This window comes from Orcinus orca, chromosome 8 (assembly GCF_937001465.1).
Source record: "Orcinus orca chromosome 8, mOrcOrc1.1, whole genome shotgun sequence".
Classification (NCBI taxonomy): domain Eukaryota; kingdom Metazoa; phylum Chordata; class Mammalia; order Artiodactyla; family Delphinidae; genus Orcinus; species Orcinus orca.
In genome coordinates, this window is record NC_064566.1 from 18,811,388 (window position 1) to 18,835,626 (window position 24,239).

Consider the following 24,239-nt stretch of genomic DNA (forward strand, 5'->3'; position numbering starts at 1 on the left):
CTTTCCCTGTGCTACCTCCTGCCAGTACAAAACTCTAAGCCATCTGAGAATTCTAAGTTTGAAAGGAACCGTTGGGGCCATTATGCAGATGATAAAATGGCTTTCTTTAACAATAGCTTTATTGGTAACTTTGAAATATTCAATTATTTGAAAGTGGGCCTCCATTCATTGGGTGACTGCAAATGCTAAGAGTGAGGCTGTGTAGAACACATACTGCCTATCCTTGGACTCACCTCTAATATGGGTGCTTCATCATTCTTTCCTTCAACCAGATTTAAAGAGGTGACTCCCGAATATGGATTCTTTTCTTTGCTGCTCTCTGAGAATTCTCTGGTGTCTTTATGCTTGGGGTTTGGGGTTGGGGTTGTGTATGACAAGAAGGGGTCATAGTTGACACATAGACAATTAACAATCAAACTCAGAAGATAGCTGTTTTATCTGTATGTTGCCTAACATTTAGTAGGCATTCCAAAAAGGCATTGTGGATTAGTGAAAAATAATAGCTACCCTTAACTTAGCATTTATCTCACGTCAGAAGTAGTGCTTTTTGCTTTCCATAGGTTATCTTATTTAATATTAAAACAAGATTCTTAGGAAAATACCATTATATCCTTTTGCAGATGAGTAAACAACTCAGAAAGTAAACTATCTCAAGGTGACAAAGTCAGTGATTGCCACCTGGATTTGAACAAGGCCATATGACTTTCTAATGAGTGCAGATGACTATAAAGTTATTTGCTTCCCCAAGAAGGAATGAATGAAAAAAATAGCCATGATTTTTCTTAAAGTCAAGCTTATCCTGAAAACCTAGCTGAACCAGTTGTTGGATGTAGCATAATCATATGCCCTGCACATCTTATTTTGATGTTTTTCTGGGCAGGTGGGACTTGAACAGCTAACTAGAGTACCGTAAGCATATTTAAACTTAGATTTTGTTTCAAAACATTAGAAAATAGAAATGAATGAAAGAAAGATACTAACATTAGTCTCTTTTCTGAAATCAATATATCAACACATTTGTTATTGAGTTATATGAATTGTGATTATTTGTCATGTTTCTGATTGAAGATATCAGATGGAATATTGTCATTATAAATATAATAACTCAGTTCTTGATTGTATGTTTATGTCAAAAGTCCCATTGAGATTTGGAATGCTGATGACACAAATACAATAAAAGAGCCCTTTATTCATTTATATTCAATAAAACAATATTAGAAGATGATACATTCCCTCTTCCTGATGGTTAGCACTTTGGGTCTCATGATTCTCTATTAAATTTATTATTTGTTGGAATATAATTTGCAAAGATTCTGTCTTTAGCATACGTGACTCTGCTTTGGCTTTCATTATAAAGTATGTGTTTACACTTAAGTGGTGAAAATATATATTTTTGGAATAATCACAGTAAATGGGCACACAGCAGCTGTCAGATTTGAAAGAGGGGGTGGTCAAATGTGCAAGAGAGGATAGCATGTATTAACATCAGGCCTTGAACCCTGTGGGAGTGTCAGTGTCTTCTGGACTTTAAGAATCAGGAGAGAATCACTGCATCTTCACCTCCCTTCACTCTTACTCTGTGTTGTACTCTGCAGGGTCAACAGCATCATGTGGCAAAAGGCACGACTGGAGAAAGAGAATTGGGCTCTTGTTAGAGTGGATCCCTAAGACAGATCTACAGCCAAATGGGAAGGGGATAAGGAGAGTTCTAACTATTTATGAGCTTAAGCATAAACTGGTGTTTAAGCAGTATGATGTCACACTAAATGCAGCTCTTTTAATTCTCATATCAAACCAGGATGGTGGATAGGGGTGGAGGGTAGGTGCTATAAACTCTATAGTAGAAGTCTGAAGCCACATCTGCCCCCGTCAGACTCCAAAACTTTGCTCTTCCTTTTATATGAAGAACGTATATAAGGAATAGTTAATATTTTTCCCAGCCTAGTATTTACTACAAGATAAATTCCTTTATTTTAATTATGTGGTTTAGTTTTTAGAGGAAGCACTAGCTCTTTGATTCAGACATATGGAAAGACCACAGTGATTGAGTGCACCTAAGGAAGTATCAGCTTGCAACCTACTTCTGTCTGAAAAATCTGACTTTATCATCGAATATATCTTAACTTTGCAATTTTCCCTTAACCCAACTGTATTAATATCATAGATATAACTGGTTACAAGGCTAAAAGGTAACTTCCCTATTTCCTTTAGATGCGACATTATTCTCTTTGAAGCCTCTTACTTTGTGTAGAAAGCATTCACTTTAAACACTTAGACATATTTACATGAGGGGAGTCCAACTTGGACCAGTCATTAGACTAACCATTTTAAAGAGAAAATACCTGTGGTGTAAGTAGAAAAGACCATGGAGGCTGATGTAAGGTCTAGGTTTTAACACTTGTTAAACAAGTAACTAGCTGTGTGGTCTTGGTCATGTACCTTGTAACTTCACTAAACTTCAGCTTCTAAATGTTTAAAATTATGCATTCTAGATAGAGACTTTTTTTTTTTTTTTTTGCGCGGTATGTAGGCCTCTCACTGCTCTGGCTTCTCCTGCTGCAGAGCACAGGCTCCAGACGCGCAGGCTCAGCGGCCATGGCTCATGGGCCCAGCCGCTCCGCGGCATGTGGGATCTTCCCGTACCGGGGCACGAACCCGTGTCCCCTGCATCGGCAGGCGGACTCTCAACCACGGCGCCACCAGGGAAGCCCTAGATAGAGACTTTTAAATTGTCTTGAGGATTACATGGGACCACACACAAAAAAATATTCCTTTACGTTGTTTTTCTGGCAACTCAGAGGTAGCCAAATAGAGCTTGTTAAAGGAAAACAACAGCAAAAATATTTAAAATGCATAATGGTGGGAGATTATGATTCATTAAAAAGTTACGTTTTTTTAAGAATGTTTTTTCCATCAATTCATTTTAAATACAAGCTGTAATTCAACATTGTTCAATTCACCAACCTCTCTGGGGGCATCCTGTTTTCCTGGCAGAAGCTCAACAAATTTGGATATATGGGTTGTATTTTAACAAAGGGATCAATAGTTCATCCAAGTACCTTTGACTCTAGAGGGAAATAACACTTTTAGGTGGAAACCTTCAATAGACTTGGACACCTGCATAATGACTGAACTTAGCATAGGTTTACATAGAACACAGCTCCATTAGAATTTTGATGGCTTGGAAAGGAACAGAAGGTTGTAAATTTCCTAAGGGAAAGTCTCTGGAGGGTGTGAGGACCTGAAACAAAATCAGACCGATGTGACAGGCGTGTTGTGAATGGCTGAAAAAATAGAAAAACCCATCATCACAGGACAAATGTGTTGCATTTTTCCTAACAAACAGTGACCCATTGCAGCTTGTGTGATACGGTCCTCTCACTTTTTAAGGGTTGCGAATAACTGGTAGGCTTTCTCTTTTCTGCTTGTTGAGAGGTGATATAGTATAAGCCTATTCATTAGATACCTGTGACCTCATAGAAATACCTTTTCCAATGGAGAAGAGGAAAATCAGGAAAGGGAGAGGACAAAAATGGGAGAAGAAGGGAGAGGAGAGGAGAGAAGGGAAGACAAGAAGAGTTGGGAAGAGGTGAGCAGAAAAAAAAAAGGAAAAGAAAAAGGGAAACTATGGGATCTGCTTGATTTTATGGTTTAGCAGTCATGAGGATGTAGTCTCAAAAGTTTTTAGAATGTGGGACTATAAGCAGATAAAAGGTAGTTTAATGTGCCCAAGATTCTGAGATCTGCCCACATTTCCAGCCACACTCTGCAAAGGGGGATAATAAGAAATCACTGCTGTCCTCCTGTTGGTACTGACAGCAGGAACTCATACCTGAATTTGTGAGCAAAAGGTGACTTAAGTGCAGAGCTGTCCAGGACAGTGGGTATCTGTAGAGGTCGTCAAACTTTATGGGCAGCAGTAGAACATAGGCAAGTGCTTCCCAAATCTTTCACCACCAAAGACTCCTCCAGTGTTTTCTTTCTGTCCCATGAACCCCATAATTTGAATTTTTTTTTCTACTGAACAGAGTCCATGGATTTAATGACACAGTGTGTTTTTCATATTCTTATTAAGCAGTCTGCTATCTACTTCTGTTGTCACTCCAGACTGATATTAGAAAACATGGTTGCCTCTGAGTTGATTTAAATCCAGCCCCAAAGACACTTGATCTTTTAGATAGCCCTTATCTTATTGTAAATGATATTAGTCACTGCTTCTTTTGAAATACTGAAGATAGTGCTGGGTATTGCTTTCGTAGGAGATTAGTAAACATATAAAATGATAATATTAAAGTAGAAAGGGAAGTGAATTGAGACAGAAAACTTCAAATCATCTGGAGGGAAAAATAATGAGGTAAGAGAGGTTGGAAAGAGACCCTGGGGCTCCCTGCGGGTCTTAAGCAAGTGTTAATTTTCCCCTCTCTTTTATCCCTGATTCTGACAGATACGTGGCCCATTTTCCTAGCTACTAGTCCCAGATAAGTGGAAAGATGTATGAGAAGGTAAAAGCGATGGATGTTGAATCAGACCCTGCTCCTTGCTGGGTGAGAGATTTAAGAGAATCCCTCTGTTTCCCCGAGCTCTGCTTTTCCAGCTACAAAATGAGGCCACTGGGCTATGTGATCTTGCTATCTCTTTCTATTCTAACGTGCTGTGATTTTTTTTTTAACATCACTTCTCTGAGCCTCATTTTTCTTATCTGTAAGAATGGGAAGAATGTCTACATCACAAGGTGACTTTGAGTATTAAAAGATAGCAATTGAGTATCTTTCCCTATACAAATCTACCTGATTCCTGAATTTAGTTATTAAGAGTTCATAGAATGAGTTCAGATAGTGAGAAGTACCACGCTGTTTGAGTCTATTTCAGTTCACTATTTCATATACTAAGTGGTGAGTTTTGGATAGTGAAGATTTATCAAATGTTTTTTGTTCCTGGATGTCTTTGGAAGCGCCTTCCACATAGGCAACCCTCGATAAAGATTTACTCTGGTCTCCTTGACCTTGAGGATAGAGACAGCCTTGTTCAGCTTTGCACCCCCAGTATGTAGCACCCTGCCAGAGTCAGGAATTCCCAGTGGATGTTTCTGACCCTCAGGCAAGTCATGTGATCTTGCTGGGTCTCAGTTTGGCTGTAAAATGTATTCAACAATATCTGCCCCCCATAGAGTCTTATAAAAAATAGTAAAAGATCATTTCAAAAAAGGTAAATTCATGATTCTCACACAGATATAAAATAATCAAGTGTAAACTATTTTACATAACTCATTGATCAATGAAAGAACCAGGAGTGTTACCACCAGTTAAGAGAAAAATCCAAACTAAAGACACGTTTATAGATCAAGAAAATGGAAATTAATGTGCTAAGGAGGTAAAACTAGCCTCTTGCACAGTGAAGGGGGAAGCCAGTTGAACCTCTGCTAGACAGAATAACATTTGACTTTAGAGAAGAATTACTTTGTACTGCTAATAGCTATTTATATTTTACAGAGTTGTAAATTCTGTAGAATTCTGCCATAGAATCACATAAACAGAAAGGTGTGCTGTAGACAATATATATAGTTTTCCATTGAAGCACAAAATTTTCCCCACATAAATTAATTAGATAATCATGTAAATTACTTAACTGGTGCCTAGCACACAGCGAATTTACAATAAATGATTCCTTTTAAAAATTGCAACAATGAAAGAGACTGTTTTGTAGATGCTCAATAAATTGAATCAGAACTGCAACTCTAACAATGCCTTAGTCTGTTCCTGAGGTTTGTTACCTGTTGTCTCATGTAATTCAGGGTCCTCCTCCTCTTTTTAAATATACACTCTACTATGTTTCTTTAACATGTGCCAAGAAGAGTCTGCAAATTGCCGAACAAGCTTAAACATTTCTCTCTGCGTTAAATACGATACTATCCTAATGGAAATTCTTACAATAACCCAGAATGACAATAGCAAGACCAAGTTCGAGGCAAACCTAACAATGGATGTTTATTCATATGTTTGTGGAAGGAAGACTCCTCTGCTGTCACCTTTGTTTAAGCAACAGTTCAAAGTGTTGAAAAGGGTAGTCTGTTTTATGGAGTAAAAGGAGAAAATACTGAGGCTGTATCTAATTGGCAAGTGTTCCATTAAGATGGCATTTTGGGAAGTGCGGGAGACTTTCTAATTGATACATTTGACAGTTCTTGGTTGGCTAAAGGGGACAAGTAAGAAATTTGGGGTTCAAAAGAGTAAGGATTGTTTAGTGTGAGAGCAGAGGGTTTTCTGTGGCTATTTCCTAGAACAAGAAGGTGTCCATGGGGTTCTTTGTTCCTGTCATAACGATCCTTCTAGACTGGGAGGAGACGACCACTATGGCTGATGGTTTCTTAATATAAACCAGTTAATACAAGTGAGAGTTCAAGAAGTAATATGGTTTAGATGTGCATGAAATGATTTTGTTGAATTTAGTTAAAAGAGCCCTATGAATCCAAGATAGACATTTGAAATTTCAGGCCAAAACAATTGTGATGGGGGAAATAAAAATCATGTGGTTAAAGAATCTGACCATAATTATATGATACATAATGACATGAAATTTACTATCAGTTTTCCCCTGGAAGTCACCATAGCCCAATGTCCAAGCCACTCTTTTTTCTTTTGTCTTAAGACAGATTCAATGCAAAAAAATGTTTTGATATTAATTATTAAAACAAAACAATAATTGATGGTCCTCTCCCACACCTGAGTGATGAAAGAGCAATGAATTCAGCTTAGCTGGTCTTAAAATCTGACCTCCCCAATATGTAAGTCTTTCCCCTATGATCTGAAAAATGAGGCTAATAAAAACTTGCCAGACAGAGAGTTATAGGTAGTAAGTGCTTAGAAAGGTGTTTGTACTAATTGAATAAGATTATATGTGTGTGTATATATATATATATATGCATATATATATGAGTGTATACATATATAGTAACTAACAACAAAGCCCCAGGCCCATGGTAACTTCTCAAATGTTAAATTCCTTTCCAGCTTCTCAAAGCATGCAAGAATAAGAAATTTTTAGTGAAATGTATTATATGGAGGCTCTAATCAACCAACTTTTATTAAGCCTTTGCCACTCACCTGGGCTTCTACTAGGTGTTCACTGGAGATACAAAAGCACATTAACATGCAATATTGTTTTTAAAAGAGAAATTTTTTCTTCCTAAACCTTTCTACTAAACAAATAATAAAATGTTCAAATATTTTTAGTGTGAGTTATGGGCGCTATAATCTAATTGATCCACCAGCATTTACTGAGCATTATATATTCCTAAGTATATCCTTTTATTCTTTTTTATATAGGAGTTACTGGAAAAGCAGAGATAAACTACGTAGATTAACAATATGGAAACATCCTGAAACCACTTTGGAGTCTCAGTAAATTGACTGGATTCAAGTTTCACAAACAGGGAAACTGGCCCATGGACAATTTGCTACAGGTAAGTGAGAGGTGTAATTTACTTTGTTAGGATCTTTCAAAGATGTACTGACTGTGGGGTTCTTAATTACATTTCAGATGATTGTAATGTTCGTTCGGTACAGCTGACAGCTTCTCTTCTCTCCCAAACGTACACATGTAGATGCCAACATATGGCTAAAAGTCTGGCCATTTCATCTTGTTCATTTGGGCTTCAGTCAATCACAAAAGGAGGAAGCAGGGGGGAAAAGTACCCACCTCATAAAACTTTTACTAGTGATTTATGCGGAGGGGTGAGAGTCAAACTCTTCCTGGGACAGATGTTTCTTTGCACTGCCCGGGGAGTTGGAAAGAGCAGCAGATTGGTCTGTCCAGGATTCAGAAGGAAACAAGCAGGCAAATGGTGATGCCCCCCTCCTTCTTTGAAACTGGGGCAGCAGTTCGGTCACTGATATGGAACAAAGTGTTTAGGAAAGGTAACTGGCTTTGTATTCTCCCTTTGAAAACCTGGTGAGATTGGAAAGCTTGATGTGGTGACAGCATGAAAATATTTTCTCTTGGGCTGTTGCTGAACTAGTCTGAATGAACCGGTGGAGAGGAATGAAAGTCTAAGTGACTCATACAGTTGGCAGTTTGTGGGCTGAGGGCACAGGCTGTGGCATGGTCTGTAGCTAAATGTTGTATCATCAACAGTCAAGGCCTCTTGAACCTGGACAGCTCTGCGAAATGGAAGTACTCTGTTCATTCATCTGTGGCGATTCACTGTGTCGAGGAGAAAAAAGTAAGATCAAGTCATAGTGCTATTAAGCTCCATCTATGGCAAGGGAGACATTTCTGCTTGTCATTTTAATTGGCAAATACTTACTTGAATCATTCCTGCTGTTTTGCGGGTGAAGTAGAAATATTATTAGAACCTGGCACCAGGGCAAGAGGAATTGCTCTTACATTTTCCTGTTAATATTTAGCTCTCTCCGGGTTGCTTGTATAAACGGCTGTCTGTCCTGAATTCATAACTGAAGAGCTTCCCTGAAGACAACTATTCTTTCCTGCATCAAGTGCATCACATTGCATAGATTAAGCTAAATAGAAGATATGTTATCTGTCTTCTGGGAAACCACTTTGTTTGGAAAGTCGCATAAGAACATAGATATGGAGGTGTGTTCTAACATGTAAAGTGCTCTCTAAAGGTGAGGAGGTGATGGTAAGATAAAGATATGGTAGCAGCCCCTCAAGAGGAACATGAATCAACAAAAAGAGAAAAAGACCTGAAGCTCTTGTTTTCTGGTTCATTTGGTTTTTTGTTTTTTTAAGTATATGTGATGGTCCCCTTTCTCTGCCTTATATCTTAGTCCTTCTATCTATACAGAAGGGAGGACGTTGTTTTCTTTTACCCTTACTCTTGTGTTTATAGGGAAGAAAGACTCACATGAGTGACTCAGGTGAAAAGAGAATTATTCTGTTAACATGTGTGGGCTGGAACTGAAAAAGAATTTGAACAAGAAAAAGAAAAGACAGTTCTAGAACCTTCTTAAATGTCTGTACCATTCTCATAAGCAACAGGAAACTTATCCTTTTTGCAATTCAACTTCTCTCTGAACATATATTCCATTCATTCCTCTCTCTCTCTCCCCTCCCCCCCCCCCCACTCTTCCTCTCTGTCGGCTTCTGATTGCTTTTCTTACACCTCTTTTATTTGCTTCTCTCATAATTTTGCCTTGCACATAGCTTCTCATGGCCTCTTTGGCCACCTCCCATGTATTCAGCTTCAAATCTTGCTGCTAACGGCCTGCCTCTGTTGGGTTACACTCAGGAGACATAAACCACACTGGTTATATTAAGAGATAAAATGTAATTTAAGAATTATTTACCAGATATCGGAGAATTAAAAAGGCAAAAAGGGGCACTGATAAGGCATAGAGATAGAAGTTGCAGGAAGTGGCTACTTTGGCTGCAGGGACAACAGCAAGAGTTTGAGATGATTAGAATTTAGAATATTGGAGGAGGGCCTTTACAGAACTGGAATTTAGGAGTCTTGGGTAGGGGTGTTGCCTGAAACATACAGGAACTTTAGAAGCTTGGGTGGGGAGGACTCCACCTTGCTGGGATTAATGTCTCTAAGAATTATGCTAGCTAGCTGGTGTCGTGCCCCAGGAGCTTAGATTGGCGACCGCAAAGGTCTGGGGCTCAGAATTTTGTGAGGAATGGTGTTGAGACAATGTAACAGCCCGACGAATTAGAAGGGAATCCACAGGCAGAGCTGGGACCACATCTCTGAGGAAGGGATACCAGGCAGCTAGTGCTGTAACATCACTTGGAGAGGGGGGCAATTAGGCTGCCTCTAGGTGTGTAGGAGAAAATGCAAAATGGAACCAACTGTTGTGTGGGGTATAAGTCAGGAACAGTTCCCCCTCCAACTTTCTAGTCTCCCTCTAGCTCTCTCTATTGGCATAAGTAGGGAATCAGGTGACAAAGGAGACCTGTGCTTTGCAGAGACCCAGGCTCAGCATTTCAAAGCAAGATAGAGGAGGATGGATTTGAACTGAGAGATAGCAATTTAACAGTGAGCACATAGCTTATCCCTTGTTTATGTGTAAAGGTGTGTGTGTGTGTGTTTAAATTTTCGAAAGCGAGACTCTGATTGGCTTGATTCATCTCTTCACTGAGGTCACAGCTTTTGACTTACCTAAGATTTGCCTGACTTTTAGTCCAGTGCCGCTCCTGGCTTAACTGAGTGGCATCAGATGGTGGATTATAATAGAATGCAATGGAAAACATTCCTCTTAGGGCCATAATCTCTTTTTCTGAAAATCAGCTAAGGACATTCATGTGATTGCTATGTAGTACAGATGTAAAATATGTAAATGTGATATTGTTAATGATTGACTTTTTAATTAAGCTTTTTAATTGTGAAACAATTGTACATTAACATGTAGTTTTAAGAAATAACATGGAGAGACCCCATGTCCTCTTCTCCCATCCCCCCGATGATAATATCTTACAAAACTATAGAACAGTAAATAAGACAACCATGACATTGACATTTGTACAAGGAACAGAGATTTTCTGTCACCACAAGGGCCCCTCCTGTTGCCTTTTTATAGCCACACCCACTTCATTCCCATCCCCAACTTCTTCCTTAAGCACAGACATTTCCATAACTTTGTCATTACAAAAATGTTTTGTAAATGGAATCACACAGTATGTAACATTATGGGACTGGCTTTTTTTCACTCAATACAATTCTCAGAAGATTCGTCCAAGTTATTGGGTGCATCAGCAGTCCCTTTGTTTTTCCAGCTGGTAGTGTTTCATGGTAAAGGTATACGGCAGTTTATCTCACCATTTCACCTTTTGAAGGATGTCTTGATTGTATCACTCTGAGGCTATTACACAGTTGCTAGAAGCAATAATGTACAGAGTTCTGTGTAAACATAGATTTCATTTCATTGCTCCAAAGTGCAGTTGCTAGATTATACGGTGGTTGCATATATAGTGGGTTTTTTCCAGCTTTATTGAGAGTTAATTGACACATAACATTGTGAAAGTTTAAGGTATACAGTGTGATGATTTGATACATATACAGGCTGTGAAATGTTTACCATAACAAGGTTAGTTAACACATGCTTCATCTCAAATAATTACCATTTTGTTACTGTTGTGGTGGTGAAAACACTTAAGAGCTACTCTCCTGGCAACCTTTAACTATATAATACAGTGTTGTCAACTGTAGTCACCATGCTGTACCTTAGATTCCCAGAACTTAGTCATCTCGTAACAGAAAGTTTGTACCTTTTGACCAATGTCTATTACTCCTACCTCCCACCCCTGGTAACAATGAATCTACTATCGGCGTCTATGAGGTCGATGCTGTTAGACTCCACGTATCAGTGACATCACACAGTATTTGCCTTTCCCTGTCTGACTTATTTCACTTAGCATGATGCCCCCAAGGTCCACCCATGTTGTTATAAATGTCAGGATTTCCTTCTTTTTATGACTGAATAAATTTCATATATCTATATATGTTACACATAACATTTTCATTATCCATTCATTTATTGGTTGATGCTTAGGTTGCTTCCGTATCTTGGTTACTGTGAATAATGCTGCAGTGAACATGGAAGGGCAGATACCTGTTCAAGATAACGATTTCATTTCCTTTGTATATGCACCTAGAAGTGGGATAGGTGGATCATATGGCAGTACTATTTTTCATTTTTTGAGGAACCTCCATACTGTCTTCATAGTAGCTGCACCAATCTACATCCCCACCACCAGTGCACCAGGATTCCCTTTTCTCCACACCGTCACCAGCATTTGTCTTGCTGGTAATAGTCCACCAGGTATACGGTACCATCCACTGTGGTGTTTATTTGCAGAGAAAAAGTTTTGAATTTCAATAAAGTCCAGTTTATCAGATTTTCCCTTTGTGGATCATGCTTTAGTGTCCAGTCTACGAACTCTTTTCCTAGCCCTAGACCTCAAAGGTTTTCTTCTATGTGTTTTTTCTAAACATTTTATAGTCTTTATTATATTTAAGTGCATGACTCATAACCCATCTTGAGTTAATTTTTGTGTGAGATGTGAAGCCTAAGTCACATTAAAGACACGCTTATGGGCATCCACTTGCTCTTCTTGGCATTGGCATCTGTTGAGGTTTTCATCCATTTGAAACCTTCCTGGTTGTTGGTGTAATGAATTATTTGCAACTGATACTTGGATCTTTTGGGTATTATATTATGAGACTCTATATCTTATTTAAACCTTCACTTTTAGCCGCCTTCTTCCGATATTGCTTCAGCAGGGGGAGGGGGGAGGTAAATTACATCAGGTGGGAGTGGAAATTCATGTTCCGTACTTGGCCTCTGTTGACACGTGAGTGGGTGGGGCCTCCTCATTACATCTGAGCATAGGCAGGAGTTCCACCTTCCACTAGACATCCACCGATATGTCCCTGGCTGGGAGGAATAGGAGGGTGGTGTAACTGCTACCCATTTGGCCACCACTGACACTATGGGCAGAAGACTGGCCTCGTTCCTGCTGGGAAGTAGTGAAAGGCCTGACTCTCCATGAGGCAAAATCGGATACATTTGCAATATGTCAGGGAAGGTCCCCTGTTACTGCTGACTGGAGGTAGAAATCCAGGCTCCCCATGTCACCTCCACTAGCAAAGCAAGGGGTGGAAGGTGGCCTTGTGGCTACCTGGCAGACATAAAAGTTCTAGTTTCCTACTTGGCCTTGTCTGATACCACCTTGGTGGGGAGTTCAGGGGGCCTTGTCACAACTTGCTGAAGGTGAAAGTCTAGGGCTTTCCCGGCTTGGGTAAGGGTAAAGCAATATGTTTTTGGAGGTGTTCAGCTGGATAAGAGAGGAATCGTCTTAGAGTTTTTCCTGTTGCGAAACTGCATTTTCCTTGTCCTTAGGATAGAGAGAAGAGACTTTTGTTGTTTCTTTCTTTTCTTGTCTATACCTGTCAGCGTTTCTGGGTTTCTGGTCTCTTCTACTTCAAGTCTGGGGTAGATGAGGCAAAAGGAAAACCCAGGAATTCACCATCATGTCATTACTTGGATCTAAGCTTCCTTGACAGCCTGTCTCCTACTCTGCACCTTTCAACTTCTTCTTATATATTTCTTTTAACATATAATGTCCAGGGGTTATAACTGTACTTAGTGGGGTGAAAAGGAAAATGTTAAGTCTACTCTATCCTCCTGGAAGTAGGATCCTTTGGAGGCATTTTTGAAGATATTTCGATGGGTCCGCTTTTATGGTTAAATTTTAAAAATAATAATTCAGGTAGAACCATACAGCTCTTAAACAAAACAAAACAAAGCAAACAGACAAACAAAAGCACTCAACTTTTCACTAAGTCTGTTCCCCTGTATTTGGGTAGGAACACATGAAAACCCATCTCAAAGAGATGATTACTTTACACAGTAGAAACTTTCAGATAATTATTGAACGAAGGAATAATCGCTAAATGAATTAATTTTGGCAAATTGTCTCCTACATGTGAAACACTATTCAAGGCACCAAGGAGGGCATATCACATATATATTTATGATGTAGACCTAACTATCAAGTTATCTACAAACCATTAACAGTGCTAAAATGGAAAGTCTACCGTAACTGTAGTATATAAGGTAGAAAGGTATCTTTCATCTCTTCGGAGCAAAGCAGTGTCTTGTTCATCTTTGTTGCTAGTGCCTATTGGAGCACATTACTCATCATACATGACTTTGCTCTAGGAGTTTAGCAGACGGAGAGCGAGCACTTCAAACTGCTGGGAAATAATCTGTCCTGTATCTTCCGAAAGCTCAGCAGAAGGGGAGTTCCATCACATCACTAAGTAATGTATTCTCACACTGCACATTCCTTTACCAAGTTAGAGAATTCTTTATGTGAACCCTATCCCCGCAAATGAACTGAGGTGCTTATTCTTCTAACTTGGGTAGGAGAAGAGCAGAGATAAGCATCATTCTTCACACATATACTTTTAAATATTTAAGGTCAAGTGCCCCCTCTATCTCATCATACACGCTGTAACTCTAAATACCAACCACCAGAGCTTCATGTTTATATACATATATATGATGGCAGTCTGTGAGTCAAGTGTCAATCCCACTCATCCCAACACACACAAGAAAAAAACAAATAACTAAAATGAATAAACAAAAATAGCAACATATGGTAACAAGATGATTTAACATCACTGTCCTTTGAGACAGGTATAAAATCTATCCTTAAACATAGCCCACTGAGAGGCTCTGAATTTCATCAGTTTATTGTAAAGTCTAACAGGCTGGGCATCACATAAACAATGGCTTTTCAGTTACCTAAGGACAGAACTTTATGCACACGTATAAAAGTCCCTTGGCAGAAAGTCAGAATCACAGCTAACAAACTCTCTAGCATTTCGGTCCTGGACCAGGGGATGCCAGAGGCTTAGGGAAACCAACAAGAGCCCTGATGCTAGGAATCTTGATGGGACAGAAACAGTCATGTTTAATGCACGGCAAGGGGCTTCCTGCGAAAGCAGAAGAGTTCTGCTCATCGTAGACAGGCGAAAAGAGATCTTTCTGACTTACGTCATAGACACTCAGAGGACATAAACTTTGACTTGTGTATTTGATAAAGCAGTGGTACACTTAGGGGGGGCTTTTTAAATATTGAGTATTTACAGGATCAAGTTTTTAAAAAAGCATCCTGGTTTTTGTTTGGTTGGCTTTATCATAAAAGTCGTGCTCTTTGGATGAAGAGCTCTCCGTGAATGCCTAGATCTGCAAAATAAAAGGAAAGAGCAAAGTTTGAAGTGGGGTGAGTTCTACTGTATGTGATTTTCGGTGTAGAATAGGGATAACACGCTGAACAAGAAAGATGATGTTTTCACACGGTACACCTTGTTTCATGGAAGTTCATTTTAATAGGTTCTTGAGACAGAAAATAACACTTAGAACTCACACCTTTAAAACTTCCAAGAATTTAGAACATTACAGCAGCATTCTATCTGTCATGTAAACTTCATAGTTGCCACAGAATGAAATGATCAGGGTGCCATACAGTATTCAACACAGAAAATAGCCTAATATTAGCGGAAAATTGCACTACGCTGTGGGTTATAAGGTTTACAAAGGCTATTAGATTTAAAAAATTGCCCATGTATTAAGTTATTATTTCTTTTAAAATACATTTTGAAATATCTTTAAAAAATATATTGGCATTATCATAAGCAAAACATGTTTTTATTATTAGAAACTTAGAAACCAAATAACAAGATAACCACTACTTTGTTAAGGAAAAGAGATTAAAGGCATCAAAAAAGATGTTTGAGAGTGAGTGGCAGTTACTTCTTATTGCCATCATCCTGAATGTGATTCTGCAGTTTTTCTGAGTCTATAATGCAGATTTAGCCAATATTTCTGAGCTAGTTGAGGGCTGAGAGGTGGAGCTAAGAAGCACAGAGAACATCATCAGAGCGATTGCACTCTTGCCATATTCCAGCTTATCAAACATAATTTAACAGTTTCCAGGTATATTTGAAGCACTTTTTGAAAGAAAATTCAGCCTATGTCTGTTAAGTCTCTATCCTGCCTGTCCAAATAAGTAAAACGATCATATCATTGGCAGTACCTCAATGTTCTCAGCTTTTTTTTAAGTGACAAATGTGCTAAATATCATGGGAATTCCTTATGCTTGATTTGTCACATTTTACATCTTAAAGATGTAATATGGAGCTTAAAGCTCCGTATTCATGGCGCAAATACAATGAAATATCTCTGCAGTAAAGCAAAATGTTTCACAGTGCACGTTTACTGTTCGCAAAACCGAACCATAAACCAGAAATTTCAAAGTCAGTAAAACAATTTGGGACAAGCATTCTATTCAGCTGAATGATGTGCTTCTATTTTAGAGAGCAACTCCTAAATTGAGTGTCTTGCACAGAGACGGCACAGTGGTAACAAATTACTGAATGAATGATTGTTTTTTGCATACACCTGAAAATAACAAGGTAGAACCAAAGGTGTGCCGTAAAGCCAGCTCTCTGAGGTAAAAAAAAAAAGAAAAGAGAGAAAAAAGCTCTGATTTGTAGTCTTCTCTTCTTTCTGGGGTTTAAATACTCCCCCCTATGACCCATTTTAATTACCAATGTGGTGTCACTGAACACAGAGGTGGGAAAAGATGTTCAGAATGTGGTCTTGCAGGCTGGTACCAGCTGGCTCCAGTCCCCTACTGGTTAAGGCCCCTTGACTTGCATTCATGTGATTTGGCAAAAGAAAATCATGCCACCGATTTCCTGTTGGTTAATTAGCTGACTTGATTTTGATGTGGGCCTTTCACCAGTAATGATAATAAAGTGTTACTTTTTTCCAGGTAGGCTACCTGCAGGAAGAAAAGTTGTAAGAATACCTCCCCAGGAGTTCCCATGCTTTTGATAGCAAATAAAAAGCAAGGAAGGCCTTGAGGATTTTCCTGAAGTCGAAAAAGAAATCTCTTTAACTAGGGCCACCTACTTTGGGGTCTGGGCACTGTTAAGCATGCCTTGAAGAATCCTTATTCTTAGCTCCTCTAAGCTCAAAAACTGAATAGGAAAGCCTTAGGCAAAGCATGCTTTAGCAACATGGTATGTTAACTCTTAGAATTTATAAAATCCTTCCAATCCCCCATGATGCTGAACTACTTTTGAAGTCAAGAAATTTAGTGCAATACAGAGTGAAGTAAGTCAGAAAGAGAAAAACGAATATCGTATGCTAACACATGTATATGAACCTAAAAAAAAAAAAAAAGTTTCTGAAGAACCTAGGGGCAGGACAAGAATAAAGACGCAGGCGTAGAGAATGGACCTGAGGACGCAGGGAGGGGGAAGGGTAAGCTGGGATGAAGTGAGAGAGTAGCATGGACATATATACACTACCAAATGTAAAATAGATAGCTAGTGGGAAGCAGCCGCAGAGCACAGGGAGATCAGCTTGGTGCTTTGTGACCACCTAGGGGGGTGGGATAGGGAGGGTGGGAGCGAGACGCCAGAGGGAGGGGATATGGGGATATATGTAAATGTATAGCTGATTCATTTTGTTATAAAGCAGAAACTGACACACCATTTTAAAGCAATTATACTCCAATAAATGTTTAAAAAAATAGGTATTTCAGGAAAGAAAAAAGAAATTTAGTGCATACAAGAATAAAGAAATCTTGAGGATGGTTTATGATTAAAACGTCATTCATTACAGAACTTTATGGATCAGACTCTGAGCTGGACATTCTCACTTATTTTATATTTTTTATTTAACTCATGTGCCTTTACTCTTTATGATAAAAGTAGAAATTCTTTCATTTAATGAAGATAGAAGAGGGCATCCCCAAAGTTATTAAAAATAATATTTTAATAGCAATAGCAATCACCATCTGTTAAATGTCAGCTATGTCCTAGACAGTTCACATTTACCATATTAGTTAATACCCAACATTATTTCTATTTTATAGTTGGGGTAAATGAGACTGAGAGTGTTATTCATGAGGTCATGAACTAATAAATTAAAGAGGAGAAGCTGGATCACAAGTCAGTGTTCCTCCAAATTTATTGCTTAACATGTGTTAATGAATTCAGTCATTCCACAGATGTTTACTGAGCACCCACTATGAGTCAGGGACTCTTCTTGGCTTCAGAGATACAGCAGAGAACCACATCAATAGAAATTCTGGCTCTCACCGATCCCCATTTTAGTGGGCAGAGACAGTCAACAAGCAAATAAGCAAAACAGAAGAATATGAAATTAATGTTATGTTGGACGGTGATAAGTTCTATAGAACATGTAGTATAGGTGGAGTGCCTCGCAATTTTAAACCAATAATCAGGGAAGGCATCACTAAGAAGATGAGAATGACCAGAAGGAAGTGAGACACTGAGGTATGCAAATATCTGGGAGCAAAGAGGAAACGTGCAGAGAGGCTTTCAAGTGACAGCAGGCTTAGTGCATTTGAGGAACATCAAGGTTTACGGAGTAGCTAAACAGAAGCAGGCTCGGGAGAAAGTGATGGGAGTCGAGGTCCTAGAAGTGGGAGGTATGGGGGAGGATGCTGGATTCCTTTGGCTTCTGTGGTGAGTGTAGACTGGAGGGAGGTGCAGGGGAAAGAAGAGAGGAAAAGCAGCAGGCTGTTGCCATAATCCATGTGAAGGGTGGTAGTCTCTTGCGCCGTGATGGTAGAGGTACAACGAACAACTGGTTGGATTCTGAATATATTTTGAGTAGATATAATTTGCGGAATGATTAAAAGTAGGCTGTGAGTGAGAGAGAGATTAAGAATAACTCTAAAGTTTTTGATCCGAATAAACAGAAGCTTCCATTTACGAAGATGGGGAGGACTGTAGAAGGAAAGATTTGGGAAGGAAGATAAGTAATTTGTTTTTCAAATGTGGTAAGATGGAGGAGACGCAAGAATAAAATAACATTATCTACTTCAACGTATAAGTTTCAATAAGTTAATCTATATAAAAGCACTATAAATGTTAATTAGCTCTTTTTCTTCATTCTATTCTCAGTTGTGTGATATAATTATGTCAAGACTAAGATTTAAAGACTGGCTATAATAGAATTGGTGGACTGTGGGCAAGATTTCATAAACAGAGAAGGGGCAGTTTTTAAACTTGGATTAAAAAGTCAGAACAGGGCTTCCCTGGTGGTGCAGTGGTTGAGAGTCTGCCTGCTGATGCAGGGGACACGGGTTCGTGCCCAGGTCCGGGAAGATCCCACATGCTGCTGAGCGGCTGGGCCCATGAGCCATGGCTGCTGAGCCTGTGCGTCCGGAGCCTGTGCTCCGCAACGGGAGAGGCCACAACAGTGAGAGGCCTGCATACCACACACACACACACAAAAAGTCAGAACAGACTGATGTGTATATGTGGGACCAAGTTTCTAAAGAGAAGTAAGAGTCAAGAGAGATGAAGAAGATGGTATTTTTTTCAGATTCTTCTCCCTTATACATTATCACAGAATATTGAAGAGTGTTTCCTATGCTATACAGTAGGTCCTTGTTGGTTATCTAGTTTATACATAGTAGTGCATATATGTTAATCCCAAACTTCAATTTATCTCCCCCCCCTTCCCCCTTTGGTAACCATAAATTTGTTTTCTATGTCTGTGAGTCTGTTTCTGCTTTTGTAAATAATTTCATTTGTATCATATTTTTAGATTCCACATGTAAGTAATATCATATGTTATTTATCTTTCTCTGACTTACTTCACTTAGTATGATAATCTCTAGGTCCATCCATGTTGCTGCAAATGGCATTATTTCATTCTTTTTAATGACTGATATTCCATTGTATAAATATACCCCATCTTCTTTACCCATTCATCCGTCAATGAACATTTAGGTTGCATCCACATCTTGGCTATTGTAAATAGTGCTGCAGTGAACATTAGGGTGCCTTTTTGAATTATGGTTTTCTCCAGGTATATGCCCAAGAGTGGGATTGCAGGATCATATGGTAGGTCTATTTTTAGTTTTTTAAGGAACCTCCATACCGTTTTCCATAGTGGCTGTACCAATAACTGAATCACTTTGCTGTACACCTGAAACTAACCCAACATTGTAAATCAACTATACTTCAATTAAAAAAAATTGTTTTTAATGTCTATAGAGTCATTAAGAACAGAACCTGATGAATCTGGGTGAATGAAAGAGTAATTGACTCTGGATACGATCCATGCTGGTCTGGAGTCCCGATTTTAGTATCAGATGCAGGGTAAGGAGGCAATGATTCTCCATCTTCAGACACAAGTGCGATGTCAACTGAAGGTGTTATAGAGCCATCAGAGAAGATTGTTGTGCCTCAAAGCCATGTTCTCAGGGCACTCACTGACAAACAGAGACTGTAGCACAGCACCTTGACTGAGTGGACATTTCCTGAGCAATGCGAGACATCCCAGACATTTCCAGGAATAACTATGGACATTTTCAGGAAGAAAGTGAGCCTTGGCCTCTGAGCAAGTTAGTAAATATCTCATCCCGCCATTAACGAGGCCTCATTTTCACTCTCTAGTTGGAGATGCCAGTGGTCATGCCTGCGATATGTTCTATATGATAGCCATTTCTCCAAGCTGCCCTGGTGTACTGGACGGTGGCCTGCCCAGCTGGAGGCATTAGGGACTTTCGCGGGCACTCTGAAGGCTAAATCCAGTATCACTTCTCTATCCTGAGTGTGCTCCCTGTATGCCATTCTGTGGCTTTCTCATGCTTTAGGGCTTTAGATTGTTTCCTTTATTTTCTGAGATGCCATTCCCCATGTCTTTATACTCATGATTGCCCCTAAGATGACGCAGTTTTCCCAGCTCTAATTTTTCTTGCTCTTCCTGTAAAAAAGATTCGGTGCTCCCACCTGATCTTCCCTTGCCTGTGTGCTGTATTCCTTGGGCTGAGTGCCCTGGGCTCCTGCCATGCAGGCTACTTCAGCTCTTCCATGAACCTATGTTCCACAATGAGTAGAGACTGTTGGCAGCTGGCTGTTGAAACAGATGTCCTGCCTGGAGGGAGAGTGCTTCCTTGGGTTCACTTCCACAGCATAGCTGAGCAGTGAGTGCCAGGCATGGACTAGTGTGCTTTCCCTGGGGGCAGGGTCACCCTAGCCCCTACTAGGTGGCCTCCAGATCTGAGTGGTCAATGTTTTGCTGCTTATCTGACAAGGCAGAGAAGACATGCTACACTCTCCTTTTCTCATATCTGCTTTTTACTCATATAGGGTTCCTTTTTCCTGAAGTGTCTTCTCCCTCCTTCTGCCTTCAGAAACCAGGCTTTCCCTCAATACTAGAGTGACTATCATCTTTATGAAGCTTCTCCTGATTTTCCTCTATTGCATATGAGTTCCTTGAATTGCCATTGCATTTGAGTGGCCATGTCTGATTGTGTCTTAAATATATTACTTTATATGTGTTTGTGTATATGTTCTTTCCCTTCTCCTTGAAGGTGAGCTCCTTCAGTAAGGCTTGAACAATAAGCATCCCTTAGATCTCCAAGGCCTAAGAATCCCTAGGGTGGCTGAGAAATTTAATGAGGTCCATAGGCCAGGAGCCTGGGGTGTATTAGGAAAGGCTTAAGAAAAATCTTCCTGTAGACAACTAGCTTTAATTATAATTGAGGTTTAAATTCATTTTGGTAACATACATTCAGGGTACTAGTGTTCAAGGTTGTGAATTTTATCATGCATCACCAGGGCAAAACCAGTAAGACAAGAAAGAGCTGGTAAATATTAATAGTCTGTTAAAGTTATTAGTTTGTTTATTTTACTATTATTTTATTTGGAGGGGTAGGGGTGTTGGGAATATCTTTATAAGACTGCCTTAGGTTATAAGGAAAGGTCTGTGGCCAAAGACAAAAGGTTTTCAATTTCTAGCATTTTGATAATATGTCTTATAATTAGCCATAGACACTCTTCCCCCTTTTTTTCTTTAAATTGACTAGAGTTAGACCAGGTAAATCTAAAAAGAATAGAATCCAGGTTTTGTTGCTAGCCACAAATATAAAGCAATTATTTCTAAAACAAACCATGTCTAAATGCTGGCAAAAACATCATAATTTTCAGACTTAGGAGCGAGTTACATGTTACTCCATGTATACAGTACCAATAAAACAAATATTTGACTTGGGTGATTTTTCATAGATCATTTGAGAAAACAGCATAATTATTTATTAAAATCTGTAAACCCTGGGCTTCCCTGGTGGCGCAGTGGTTCAGAGTCCGCCTGCCGATGCAGAGGATGCGGGTTCGTGCCCCGGTCCGAGAAGATCCCACATGCCGCGGAGTGGCTGGGCCCGTGAGCCATGGCCGCTGAGCCTGCGCGTCCGGAGCCTGTGCTCCGCAACGGGAGAGGACACAACAGTGAGAGGCCCGCGTACCGCAAAAAAAAAAAAAAAAAAAATCTGTAAACCCTGAAAATAATTTCCTTTCCTATAATGAACTTAAAGATTCTTTGATATATAAATATATGAAGTTGCAGTATTGTCAGTGGTGAGAAATCAAGCTCCTTTCAGTATCAGACATAAACATGAATTCAATGGCCTTTAGGCTGGAACTACTAGGAATTAGAAATTATGAAATTAGCACTCTGTACTGCTTTCCTACAATTCTCCATCCTTTACTAGTCAGGCTTTCTTCATTCTGAAACCTTTCACCTAATACTAATGCTATCATCTGCCTTGAAATCCAGAATCAAACAAACAAACAAAACCATCCAAAACCTGGCAGTTAATTGTGAGAAACTGAAGCTCTTCAAAGTGTGACTATGACCTGGCACAATACTCTACCCACAACTGTATACAGGAGGGAAGAGGGGAACAAACGTTTACAAGTGTCTTTTTTTTTTTTTTTTTTTTTTTTTTTCGCCGTACGCGGGCCTCTCACTGTTGTGGCCTCTCCCTCTGCGGAGCACAGGCTCCGGACGTGCAGGCTCAGCGGCCATGGCTCACGGGCCCAGACGCTCCGCGGCATGTGGGATCTTCCCGGACTGGGGCACGAACCCGTGCCCCCTGCACCAGCAGGTGGATTCTCAACCACTGCGCCACCAGGGAAGCCCTACAAGTGTCATTTTTTTACCCAACCTTGTACTGCCATTTAGTCCACAAAATGGGCTTTTAATTTAGGAATACCTTTCTTTCTTCCTCCCTCCCTCCCTCCCTTCCTTCCTCTCATTTCCATCAATTTTCTCCTGTAAAATAATCACATAAAGTAAAAATCAGACACTATAGAAGTGCAAATATAAAAAAGTCTAATTTCCCCATAGTTCCATATCTCCATAATAGTGTATGCTATTTGTCTATTTCTGTTAAATATTCTTATCCCCACTTTGTAGAAGAGGTAACTGGAACTCAGAAATGTAACTTGGCCAAGCTGTGATTTAAATCAAGGCTTCTTATTGCAAAATCCCTGGCAGGCATTTGTGTGTGTGTGTGTTTCCATTCCTTTCACATTCTATAGACAAAGATGAATTCTCTTTTCTGCTTGATAACATTCTGCAGACCCTATGTGATCATTCATTCGTTTGTTTATCCACATGTTCATACTACCACTTACTGGATAATAAATCTGAGTTAAGAATTAGAAAAATAAGGGACAGAAGAAGAGGAAAAAGTAGGTACAGTTGTTGAGAAAAGGGAGTAAAGTAACCTTGGCAAAGATAAAGGGATTGAATTTCAATTAGGAAAGAAGGAGCTGAGTCTGGATTAAAACACACTCCCATTCTAAGCTCTATGCTCTTAAGCACTGTGCAATGCCTCTTACCTCTGATGTGCTGTTCAACTGATATGTTCCCCTGAAGGTTTTCATTACTAAATTATCTTTATTGCTCAGTCCCTCCAGAGTCACAACCCCCTGGAGGGAAAAGCAATCCTAAGTACCACACACTATCCTGGGCATCGGATTCAAAGATAAAAGAGATGAAATCCCTGACTCTGTGATGTCCAAGTTCAGTAATGAGAAGCCCTCCGTGGCACTTATCTGTGAGGCTTTACAACAACTTCCTCAGATTATGGAAGAGTTTCAGTTGCTTTTAACAGTATTTAAGGCTACATCTAAAATATAAACCGTGTTCCTGTCTATGCCCCGACTTCCTTATTCCACTCCTGCGTTCCTTTCATCTTCATTCTACTTAGTTCATAGCTTGAACAAATTCTGGTGCCTTCAAAATATAGATATGGAAGGGCCAATAGGAAGAGAAGAATGTCTGCATGGAAAACATCAGGGAATAATCCCGCCAGTCTTCCTTCTTGACCCCAGCAACACTTCAGAAGCTTAGAGTGAGTTCCCTGGGTCACACATGGTTCTCTTGAGTCAGTGGGCATGTGTGCTTTTGGGGGTATTCTTTTAACCAATTCAAGAATACGTCTCCAGCCCCAAAAATCAAACGTAATGTTTTACTTTTGAGTCTGGGCCAGCCTTTTCAAAACCAAATGCCGAATTTTGAATTCCTTCTCCAATATACAGCTCTATTTTCCTTGAATACAAATTTATTTAACAAACATTTTTCAAGAGGTGAAAATAAGGTGGTAAGGACAGCAGTGTAACTAAAATCAGTAATTCTGGAGTACAGATCTAGGGCTGCCACTTACTACGTAACCTTGGCCAAGTCACTTAACTTTCCTGAACCTCAATTTTCTCTTTGTTGAAATGATGCTAGTAATTCCTCCCTCAAGTGTTTGTCACGAACATTAAATAAAACAATATTTGATAAGAGGCTTCACTGATAGTTTTGTGTTAAGTACTAGCTGTGAATTATAATAATATATCACATTCTGTATCTGCCAATAAGACCGTT

At 39.5% G+C, this 24,239-nt stretch overlaps 1 protein-coding gene across 5 annotated transcripts in view; it reads left to right on the forward strand.

The window, feature by feature from the left end:
• The window catches only part of LRRC4C (leucine rich repeat containing 4C), a 1,217,740-nt gene that overhangs the window by 725,995 nt on the left and 467,506 nt on the right, over positions 1–24,239 (forward strand). For all 5 annotated transcript variants that reach the window (XR_007478685.1, XR_007478686.1, XM_049713174.1 and 2 more), the window contains exon 4: positions 7,323–7,459. The gene's annotated coding sequence lies outside the window, so the exon portion shown is untranslated. The remainder of the gene's footprint in view (positions 1–7,322; positions 7,460–24,239) is intronic.